This window comes from Ochotona curzoniae, unplaced genomic scaffold (genome assembly GCF_017591425.1).
Source record: "Ochotona curzoniae isolate NIBS_2020 unplaced genomic scaffold, NIBS_Ocur_1.0 contig_3622, whole genome shotgun sequence".
Classification (NCBI taxonomy): Eukaryota; Metazoa; Chordata; class Mammalia; order Lagomorpha; family Ochotonidae; genus Ochotona; species Ochotona curzoniae.
Window position 1 is genome coordinate 2,986,316 of NW_024465926.1, and position 12,177 is coordinate 2,998,492.

Genomic DNA, 12,177 nt, shown 5'->3' on the forward strand with positions numbered 1-12,177 from the left:
GTACCTCCAATATACCATTGCAGCTAGGTAGAGTAATCAGGGTCAAGGAGTGCTTTGGAAGTGAGGGCAAGGATGTTTGGAGTTGGATCACCCACTAAAGAACAGAGGATCAACCTGACTTGAGATTCCATTGTCTTGTCTCTAGACTCCCTGCTCTTTACACCACTGATGTTTGTAGTGAGATCATTTATGTGTGTGTGTGTGTGTGTGTGTGTGTGTGTGTGCCCGCGCGCACACGCTCCCTGCATGGACTTGGGGTATCCTGTGCCTTTGGGAAGACTGGGCTTATGAATACACAAGAGAATTCAGTGGTACTCCCTTCCCCTCAGCATAATCAAAAATGTCTCTACATTGTAGAATTTACCCTAAGGGACATTCTAACCGCAGAGGCCAGTGAGGCCCAAGCAAGGTGCTGAGTGCTGCCCTGTGACCCTGTTGGGGACATGCCTCTACACAGCCCAAGAACGTACCTGCAGCCCTGCTGGCCACGGCCCCAGCCAGGAGTGCGGATCACTTCAAGGCCAGGTGTATTCCTAAGCTGCTTTCCATGAGCACAAGGCCTCACTGATTTTAAGAGGATCCTTCTTGCTTAATAAAACCTTATTTTTCCCATTTGCATTCATTAGGAAGTTATGGCCACGATTATATTAACCGTAATATCCTAATAAATTCTCGCCTAAAGATGGAGCAAACACATCAAGAAGAGATTAAAACTTTCCCTTCAAATTTTAAAAATGTCACTCAAGTCCTAAAATGAAAACGCATGTGGGTCAGAGAGGCAGCTGTGTGGGCTTAACACGGTGTCTTGGGGCTTGTAGGAGGCAGAGATATAAAAGCTGGGATAACATCAGAGCCGAAAGGCCCAGTGTCTCCTGGGATCCATGTAGGACCTCCTGGCCTACCCTCAGGGGCTATCAATTCATGTTAGGTGAGAGCAAGACACTTTCTAATACAAAAATATCTCCTACCTCCAGGTGGACCTGGACCTGTTACCCAGCGTAGGCTAGGAGACTTTGCAGAGTGCCTGACTCTATCAGAATGCATCTTTCCATCCGACAGCTCAGCCCTTGGCTGCTATTAGAAAGGGATCCCTATTAGAAAGACATGGTCTACTTTCCCCTGTCCAGCCCTCTGGATCTCAGGCACCTGATCCATCCACCAAGGCCTGAGCCCTGGACCGTTTGCCCTAGCAGACAAAACAGACTCTATGACTCCCCCTAGTGTTCAGGATTCAGACAGCTTCAGTATGGACCAAGCAGAGACCCATTGAGAATCCTATTCTGCCCTGGACAGGCACCATCTGCTATCAGTTCAGCTCTCAGATGGGGACTGGGAAAATTCTTTAAACCCCTGTGACCCTCAGTTTCCTCCTCTGAAAAATGGGGCAGTGCTGAGATTATCTTTACACACATCTTGTGAGGAGTAGGTAGGGTAAACCATGAGTTGTATTCAATACAATGCCTAGCACCCAGTAAAACACTCACATGGGTGGAGCTGTTACTTCATTAAGTGTGATTTTGGAGGTCATCTTAGACTCACATGTGGTTGTGATGAAGGACACAGAGACATCCTGAGTGCCCTTGACCCAATTCTGCGAAAGGTGGCATTCTCAGCACTGGCATATACCATCTCACAGCCAAAATGCAGCCAAGGCAAGGACAGCCCTGTGGCCACCAATGTCCCTCAGGCTCACTCCACAACCCACAGGCTGGGGTGGGCATCTAGTGTGTTGAGGGAGTGTGACCTGGCTGAGGGGCAGGCCACCTACACCACAGAGGCCGGAGCCTGTGTATTTAAAACTGCTGCCTCCAATGTTTGAACAGATAATCTGCACTTACCTTCCTGAGGGCTCAATAAACCTATTTCAGGGCTTCCAGGGAAATGCAAATTTCCATGTTTGCATAACAATGTTGCTGATTTTGCAACAAAGAACCATAACCACTTCCAAATCACTTGAAGAGCACCAGCATAGACCTTAGTTCTATAAATGGGTTTCCGAGTATAGACAGAAGTTAGGCAGGTCTGTATCCCGCCTGGAGATCTCCAGCGGCCCCGCGGTGCACCGAAGACAAATCCTAAGGCTTACACTGTGAGCCTACACCATGTCCTTCTCACCAGCCCCATCCCTACTGCTTCCCATCCACCACCTGCTGTTTCTCTATTTCTCGGTCGCGTTGAGCTTTCCCCTCAATCGCAGGTTTCTCTGCTGATTTCAGATGGCAGGCTGCTTGTCAATACTCCCTTCGGAGGTAGGCTCCTTGTCCGCCTGCGTGTCCTCTCTCCCCCCTTCTTCCTAGCACTCATTGATGCTTGGCATTCTGGCTTGATTTGGCCCCTTGTTGATCTTATGTCTTCCCTACCCGGAATGCAAGACAGAAAAGTTGAGATCTTGCACCTTTCCTTCATTCCTTGGAACATGGATTGGGATAAAGGAGGTGTTATTGGAATACTTGTTAATGGATGGACAGTTACAAGGAGACAGGGTGACTTTCTGAATGCTCCCTAGATAAGTGAACGAGACTTTGTTTTTTCTTAATATTTCCTCTGGTTTTTGGAAAATCTAATGTAGACACCAATCATTTCCTCTTCAACAAGGGACAATTCACAGTTGTGATTATGCAGTGTGGTCTTTCATTGAAGGTTTTGCTACCAAATGCCTTGAATAGCTTAAGTTTACAATTCTTGATTCTTTTTCCTTGATTTCTTTGCTCTAGTTCAAAGAAAGAACTGCTTGGTTGGCTAACGATAAGGCTGTCTTGGAAAGACTGTGAACCAAGCATTTGTAGGTAAGACTTGAAGTTCAAATGTTACTGAATGAGCAGATGTTGAGTCCTGTGCTTGGGTATACAAGAAACTGATTATATCTCATGGATCCTTGCTCTGGGTCACCTCAAAAATCGGTTTCAAAATTTGCAAATCCTGCTTGTTCTGTGAATAAAAAATCTGCAAAATCCCATCTGTTACAATTTCCAGTGCCACTATCTGAATGGGTATCACTTAGAGACAGTCACCCCTGTTGAGAAGAAATGACTCCACTAGGTTTCTACTACCAATCTGCTTAGCTGGCATTCAGTAGTGGTTGGACACATGGTGCTGAGTTTATGCTTTGCTCTGGGGTTCTCTGACTAACCCGTCTGGTGTCCACTGTATTACCTGTTCATTAGGTGGCAGCTGTGCCATGAAGCTGTAAGGGGGATTAAGTAAAGTCAGTGAAACTACAACAGTGCAATTATTGAGCAGCACATTGCAAATTGGATAGGAAAGGGAAGGAGTCCTGTTTTATAGACACGTGTCCATTCCCGTGGCATAAGCAATCTTTCCATTTGTGATACCAGCCTGCAAATACTGAACATGAAGTTGGGGTATGAGCTGGCTCCCAATGTAGTGATCTTGAAGGTAAAGGGAACACATTTGCTTCTTAGTGTTGCCGATAAATATATAAAACAGGCCCCATATGATGCACACCTGGCTACACAGAACCACACACAAAGAGTCACCCACATGTCAAGGTCTTGCATGGGACTAGAGGGGTGTGTGTATGCACAGGGACAATGGACTTGTATGCAGAGGACAATTGGCAGTATACAGAGAATATGGGAGGAGCTTACTGAGGAATGACCCTCACAGGCAGCTACCACACCAGACTCCAGGGGACAGGAACCAAGGCCACCCCTGCAGCCTGGCTAGCGAGGTTGTGGGTGTGGCTGAAATTGCCAAGAGACAGGAAAAAAAGGGAAGGCATTTAGGGGAAGGCTCAGTTTAAGGTTAGGAGCTCATGAGGGCTTTTGGAGAAATCATCTCATCAGGCGGAAAAGGAACTCAGTGAGTGTATGCCACAGATGCTGGGAGAAGAGATAGTCAGGATGTTGGACACGGTTCTTGACAGGAGTGATGACCCTGGACCTTACTTTCAAGTTGTGAGCCCTGTACAGTAGTGTTGTGTGTGACTGCTGGTAGTTCAGGGCTCTCTGAGAGGAGTCCAGAGCCAGATCAGGCCCTTCCCAAAGGAAAGGCTTGGGGTTATCTGTTTCCCTGCACTGCCACAGCTTGGTGCTCTCAGTGCTTACCGCATGCATGCGCTCTCCCTTCCTCATCTCCTCTCTGTCCCCTCCCTGTTCCTCTGGTTCTCTTTGACCCTGCTGATGGGTCACTGCGGTGGGGGACAGGGAGCAGCTTGAGTGGAATGATTGCAGTGACTCTTGCCCTGTTCAGAAGCAAGACTGTGACCTTCTAGCATCCCCGCTGTCTGCAGGGGCCTCTGAGGCAGCAAGCCTTATGCTCATCCTGGCACTCCCACCTGTCTTCTCCACCTCTTCCTCCTCTTCCTCCCTTCGCCGGCTGCCTGACTGTTGTCCCTGGGACTTGAGCGATGGAGCTTGTGGGGACAGAGCAGAACAAAAGACCCTAACATGCTGGCGACATTTAAAGAATAGTAGCTCTCTTAAAAAATAAATAAATAAAATTAAACAAAACAAAACAAAAATATCTTGTCCTTTGGAAGCGTGTCTTATTATCTGCTCAGGGTCTCCGGCTGACCCTTGGGGCCAGCGCAGGGAGGTGCCGAGGCTTGTCTCACTGCTGTGTTCGATGCTTACATGTTGCTCTGCCTGCCCATTGAGAGGACTGAGGTTTGTGGGCGGCAATGGACCATTTCTGTGCCTCTGATTATGTTTAAAATAAAACCCACAGTTAGAAATGACACCAGCACTTTTGATTCTCTCCCTGTACCCTAGGCTTCACGGGAAATTCACAGCTTACTCAGAAGAAAACAATTAGGCAAGTATTTAAAGATGATTTAAGAGGGGGAGTAGATTTCACTCTGAATCACCCACGTACTTAACACAGGTTCCCTTGCCAGATACTGCATCGATTTGGGCAGCCTTAGCTTAGTCCTTGGGGGCTGGCTGTCCAGCAGAATAGAGAGCCAGGGGAGAGGATACGGCATTGGACTGAGCAGATAACAGACACACACAGCCCATGGGCCTGTGTTCTACCTGCCAGTCCAGCATAGAGCTCTCTTCTAGGCTTCAGCTGAGTCACATCCAGGGTAGAACACATATTAACCCCTCAGTCCCCCACCCCCACTGCACCCCAGGACCCTCCACAAGGCTTAAATTAAATGACTGGATGGAACCCCATCTCTTCTCTGCTCAAAAATTTAGTCTGTGAACTGGTCCTCTCCTGACTGGGTTGCCACGAGTAAAATGAACCTTGCCTATAAGATTCACTGCATCCTAGGCCAAGTGCCTGATTCAGACATTCAGACATTCTCAAGTCCATGATCACCAGTATAAGCAATGACTCCAACAATGGCCCTGAAGACAATTAGACCCCGCCATTTTGACTCAACGCCATCTTAAATCCCCTAGGTCTCACCTAAGGAAACTGCTCTCCAATAATCCCCTGTATTTCATCACACCATACCAGACGACCCTACTCACCAATCCCCTGTGGCACGTGATGTCCTTCTTGGCTCTCACTTAGGGCATGCTCTTCAGGGGACTTGGCAAAGCTCGCCCTTGGAAAGGCCAGTGGCAACAGCTTCCTGTTTTATCAGTGATTCCTAAGTTCAGGCAACTGGAGAAGGATGGAATTCTAGCAAACAATAACCACACAAAAGCCTACTCTACAACCTTGATGGGCACAATCAAAAAGATGAATTCTGGGGCTGGCATTGTGGCATGACGTTTAACCTTCTGTCTGCAGTGCTGGCATCGCTTAGGGCACACGTTCAAGTTTCAGTTGCTCCACTTCTGATTCAGCTCCATGCTAATGTGCCTGCGCAGGTCAGTGGAAGATGGTCCACGTTCTTGTGGCTCCTAGGCCCATTTGGACATCCAGATGAAGGTCTTAGCTTTGATCTGGCCTGGCCTCAGCTGCCTGGCAGCAGCTGTTGCACCCTTTTCGGGGAGATGGTTGGCTCATGGAAGATCTCTCTTTCTCTGTATGTCCTTTTCCTCTTTAACTGTCCTTGCCTGTCTAACGCTGCCTTGCAAATAAAATTAAATAAACCTTTCAAAAGCTAATTCTGACTAGACATAAAAACTTCCTGGTGATACAAGAAGCAAGAACGAGTTTAGGGTTCTGGGTTCTGATACAATGAACATATGTTAATCATATCCCAAAGCCCAAGGTCTCTTGTATGGAGAAACTATCACAATTTTACATTTCAAAGGAAAAAAGGTGATTATTTCATTAACAGGTGAGCCCTGATGATAGGCCCAGAAAGAACACCTGTGTAACTCAGTGCAATTAGACTTCTTCAGTTTACACGGCAGGAAGGGCCAGCTCGAGTTCCCCACTTTTCTCTCTAGCACCTCTCACCCAGGTCTGAGATGTTATTTAAATTAATCATGATCTGTGAAAGCGGACGTGGAATGGAGCCAGTCATTCATTCATTTTAAAGCTGTCCTTTTCTGCTTTGCATTTTTCTCCCAGCTTTGACCTGAGCTTGAACTAGAAGGATGCTATTTTCTCATCTCAACTTCCTCTTGTAGCTGTTTCCTAAAACGCTAAAACTGAGTGTTCCTTTGTGAGGTTGGGCGGGGAGCACCCAGACAGGCCTGGAGAGCCAGAGTCCAGAGACAAAGGGATCAGCTCAGGTGGGGACACCCTGAGTTAGACAATGAAACCTCTCTCGTTTCTGCTTCTGGCATCACATTGAGGAAAAAGCTCAGAAGAGTGGGGCATGAGCCTGCCGTCCCCAGAAACATGTGCTAGTGGACAACGGAGGCTAGGGCCTGTGTCACCTCGACTACGTGGTAAAAGGGCTCAATGCCCAGGGTGGGCAAACGCATACAGAATGTTCTGGATGCCTGTCACCTATCAGCCCAAGTGTGCCCGAGACCAGCCCCATCACTGAGTCCCTCATGCCGTATCACCACCTGCTTCTGCGGGCCTTGAGTGCGTCCTGGGTCACTCCACAGGCTGAGGACTCTCAGGCAGCCGGGGCCGCTTTCCCTTGCTGGCCTCTCTTGACTGCTGCACTTTCAGCATTATGCCTGAGTCATGCTGACTCCGAGTCTTGCTAGCCAATCACCAGAAGGAAAAGGGGTATCAGGAGCCTGACACACATGGCTCCTGGCAACACTTGACACTGACACTGGTGTTCTGGGAGCCATTCCTGCAGCGGTGCTACCCCTCAGCACAGATTACAGACAGAGCACAGCCAGACTTCAAGGAACGCTTCTGCAGACGGGATGAGCTCAGTAAGTTTTGACTGGGATGACTGTTAACTCCAGTCTTCTCCCTACTAGCGTTTCCATCTAATTCTGGGGAATTATGTAGCTAAGCAATGTTTCTTGGCCACACCCTTGAGTATATGCCAGGAGCTGCGTTCACTGATCTGCACATAGTAACCCTTCACTGGACACTTGGTGAACGAGTGATGGGCCCTTTATTTACGAAGTGCTGTGCCAACACTGCGAAGCCCATTTAAAACGTGCAGGGTCAGCCTTCTCGGAGCTCGCAAACCTAAAACAAACACTATCCGAAAAGACAGAGCTGCAGACTAAAATGTGCACAGGATGCCTGGCAACAGGAGCCAACAGACACACAAAGCAGCAGCTGCCAGAACATGCCAGTTCTTTACACCCTGAGTCTGACACATGTCCACGTCCCTCATTCCGGGGCCAGAAGTGAGGACACATTTGGGAATTCTCCATTTTTAGAGAGTTAATTGACATAGTCCTGCAGAAGAAAGCCTTCCCTACATCACCAATAATATGTACAGGTAATGAGCAGCATATTTTTCCTGGTGCTGTCACTCCTTAGAAAAAAAAAAAATTGCAACTCAAAAGCGACAAGTGCCTTATTCAATAGTTTGTGAATCCGGCAGGTCTCTGCTTACTAGAACCAAAGTCTTGTGTACTAACTACCATGAGAATATGACTGCAGCCTCCTGCTTACTGAGGCTTTGCCTACAGCTCTGGCCTAAATACTAACCTACAGTAGTCCACATTTATCCACGAATTGGCTTCCCATGTAGTATTAAAACATTAAATAGAAAATTCTAGAAATAAACAACTACTATATGTAAATCGGCCACCACTCTATGTAGCAGATGATATCTTGCTCCGCCCTACTCTGGCTTAACCTAGAACGTGAGTGATACCCCATGTCTGCATGCTGCACTCCCACAGGTGGACTGGAAACATGCTCACACGAGGGACCCCCAGGGACATGCCAGTCACACGGAGATGTCAACGGCCAAAGGAACAAACAAACAAGTATTGGGGAGGATATGGGAACATACTTCTGGTGAGAATGTAAAATAGTGCAGCCATTATAGAAAACAGCTTGTAAGCTCCCAAAGTAAAAAAAAAAGATGATCACATGACCCAGAAATCAACTTGCGTTTCTATGCCCAAAGGCTGTTAAAGTAGGATCCCACACATGTGTGTCGTTAGCAAAGAGGTGGAAGCAACGCAAATATCTGCTGACAGAGAATTGGATCCATTGCTTCATTAGCCCTAATCTGAAAATCTAAAATCTGAAATGCTCCCAAATCCCCCTTTGCCTGAGCATAGACAGAAATGCCACAAGTGGGAAGTTTCTGGACCCCATGTGACAAGTCACAGCCAAAACATGGATGCACTAAGAACACTTCTAGAGTTACGTTCAGGCCATGCATATAGGACGTAGGTGAAACAATGGATTTCATGTTCAGCAATGGGTTCCTGTACCGAGGTAGAGCACAACACAAATGCAAATGTCCCAAAGTCTGAAAAACAAATCTGACATCCAAAAGCATTTCAGATAGGGTATATTCAATGTGATGCAATCTTGGAAACAGGAAATTCTATTATATGCCACCAATGGAGGGATCTCAAGGTCATTAAACATATGAAATGAGCCAGTAACAAAAGAATAAACCCTGTATGAGTCAACCTATGTGCCAAAGTAGATGCAGTAAAGAGAAGCATAAATAAATAAGAGCTGGTGTTGTGACATATTAGGCAAAGATGCCACCTATGATGCTGGCACCCCATATGGGTGTTGTTTGCATTCCGGCTACTCCACTTCTGACCCAGCTCCCTCTGATGGACTGGGAAAAGCAGCAGAAGATGGCCTGATGTGGGAGACCTTGATAAAGCCCCTGGCTCCTGGATTCTGCCTAGCCCAGTTCTGGGTGTTGCAGCTGTCCAGAGGTAAACCATTGCATGGGAGATTAAGCTCTCTTTTTCTGTCTCTGTAACTCTTTCAAAAGATAAACCAAAAATCTTAAAAAAAAAAAAAAAAAGGTGGGGGGAGGATGACTATAAGGCAGTGAGGGACGAGGGAGAATTTGTGGTTAATGGTTAAGGAATTTCAGTGATCAGATGAAAAAGTTCTAGAAATCTGTTGGACACCAGTGGGGATGCTCTTAACATGACTGAACCACGCATTTCAAAATGGTTAAGATATGAATTTAATGCTGTGTGATCTTTTACAATAAAGAAAAGTTTAAAGATTTTTAAGCCTCAGCAGCCTCGACCACTCTTTCCTGCTACACTCTTGTCTTTCTTCGGGATATACAGCTCACAGCCAAGCCTTGCTCATCACCTCCACCCCGGTCACTGGCACGGTCACCAGCACAGTAAGACAAGCGCTGCTCTCTTCCATCTGCCTTCCCACACTGACCTGCAGTGTAGCTCCTGCCAGTACATGTGCGACAGACTCATCACTCATTCCAGTGACAGAGGAGTCCTATGCCATCCTGACCCTACTCAAGACCCGCTGTGTCTCCTGATTTGATTAGAAGCCAACACCCATGTGGGGGCCTCCAGGTCCTCCTGTCTCCTGCCTTTCTCAGACCTGCCCAGCTCATTCTTGTCCCAGGGCATTTGTTGCTGCTGTGGATCCAAGCCCTGGGGTGGGGTGAGTAGAGGGCTCCTGGCAATGCAGGACAGCTAAGGATTGTCTGGATCCTTCACAGAAGTGCCTTAAGCAGCAGTCCTCCTGCCTCCAACCTCCCGCACCCTCTGCTCTCATGCCGCTCCCTTTCCCTGAAGACCCCTGGCTCAGACTTCCTCCTTCCTCGGATCTGCTTCAAAGCCTTCACTTCCTCTGGAGAGGCCGGACTGACCCGCATGAATAAAAGAAGCTGTCACTGACTCTGCTCTCCAGATCCTCCAGGCTCTGCTCCACACTGATGTCACCCGCCTACTTTTCTCCATCAGTTCCTGGAAAGCAGGAGCTCTGGGTCCCTGTTTCCTAAGAACTCCATCAGTACTTGACAGGGAGCAAGAGGAAGTTGAATTAAAGTGTGAGTGAATGAGTGAGCAGGGAAAGTGGAAAAAGTGAGCATAGTTCCATAATAATGCATCTCGGCCCCAGGAACTGGGTAGCCTGCGAGCGATGCCACACCTGTCTGTCCTGTGGGCAGGCCAGGAGCCCCTGGACCCTTCTGCTGGAGAGTCTTTCCGTTCTGTATTGCTGTGGAGAACCAGCCAGGGTGATGTGCTCATCTTGGTTGGTGGCAAAGTAAGACCCTCCTGGAGTCGCCAATGTTAGAGATAATCATGTGAATCTTGCCAGGACAAACAACTCTTCGGGAGGGTTAAACATTATGAATTGCTTTCAGGACACCATCTGCATTTAGAAAGGCTTTTGTCCTTCTCCTTACAGAGAAGGGCCCAGGAGGTAGATCACTAGCTTCATTTCCACTTCCCATTCATCTCTTTAATGTCCAACTTGAGGAGTGAGATCCCTGCTCTCTCTCTGCAGCGGTTACTTATAACTGAACTGCTGCTTATCTTTCACATTAATGGAATCTTCCTTCCTTTCTCTTAAGAATGACATGGGCAGGACTGTTCAAGAGCAGGTGTGACACACAGGGGCTGTTTTTGGTCCGTAAAGTGAAGCATTTGCCCCTAGATCAGGACTGAAAATTTCTGAAGATTTCCTTGAGTTACTGAGATGAATGAACTAATAGTTTGTGCAGGTCATATCTCCTCAGCTGACTGTTCCAAGTCAAAACTCAGTTCTGAGCCCAGAGTTGAGGGGAGTAAAATGCATATGTTCCCACAAAAAAAGCAAATGAAAAACCAGACAACCCACCAATCTCATCTTGATAGATGCTTAGGCTAGACTATGACCACGAGGATGTTATACAGGACAAAACACAAGCATCCAAAGGTGATGCTCAGAACCCCAAAATAAGCAGAAAGGCTAGTAGGGCCAATTACTGGCTGAAAGGCACAACTCAGCCAAGCCTGCAAGTGGCTGACATATGGAGGAGACCATGGTTTCCTCTGTTAGGGCAGCCCAGGACTCACCTATCAACCTAGACAGGAAACAGAGACCACTGTGGAGGCAGAAACCCGCTCACACAATTACATCTGCTCCCAGGACAAGCCCTACAAAAACTGCCATCTCAACACAACTGAGAGCAGATCACGCCTGGTAGACCAGTTCATGGGAGACCCGAGACTGATTCCTCATTGTCCAGGCAGACAGCAATGTGTTAAACAGGATTCCCAAGGGGAAGAAGCACAGCTCAAGAGCAAGAGTGTGCGTGTCCACGCTGGGGCATCTGCAATCCAATTCTTCCGCCTTCTTGTGATATGAATCTGAATGGAGTGATGGCTCCTCTCTGAGCTTTATGTCTTAAAACTATTGCTGCAAAAAGCACAGGCAAACTATAAACAGCGAAGGACACGAGTAATGTCTACTGAGGACTTACTAGTTGCCCAGTTCCGTACAATTGATAAGGTGACATCCTCAATTCAGGAAGTAGATCCTCTTATTTCTTCCTTTTCACCAAGGAGAAAGTAAAAGCTCACAGATTCAGTGATTTACTGAAATTACACAGCTGGTAAGAAGTGAAGTGACTGAGACAACATGATCCTGAATGATGTTTTTCACCCACAAGTTCTATACTTGTGCTTTCCAATACAACAGCCACCATCCAGGTGTAGTTGCTCAAATAAACACCAAAGGCAGAAAACAAGCCAGTCCCACCCATGCAGTGGCCTCAGTTTGAATGCTCAGTGGTCACCACACTGGACTATACTGGAAATTGGCTACCACATTGGATAGTGTACATACAGAACATTCTTACAACTATGGAAAGTTCTATCGGATAGCAGTGGTCACCAGCAGTGGGTAAGATACGTATGCTGCACTGTATTCTCCAAGGACAGAACCCACCACTCGCACAGTCATTTGTTGCTGTGCCTTGGGAGCAGAGCCGTA

The 12,177-nt window shown here is 47.4% G+C and overlaps 1 protein-coding gene across 1 annotated transcript in view; it reads right to left on the reverse strand.

Annotated features, from left to right (window-relative positions):
- Positions 1-12,177, reverse strand: part of CDH13 (cadherin 13) — a 1,068,624-nt gene that overhangs the window by 341,306 nt on the left and 715,141 nt on the right. The gene's annotated exons all lie outside the window — the stretch shown is intronic.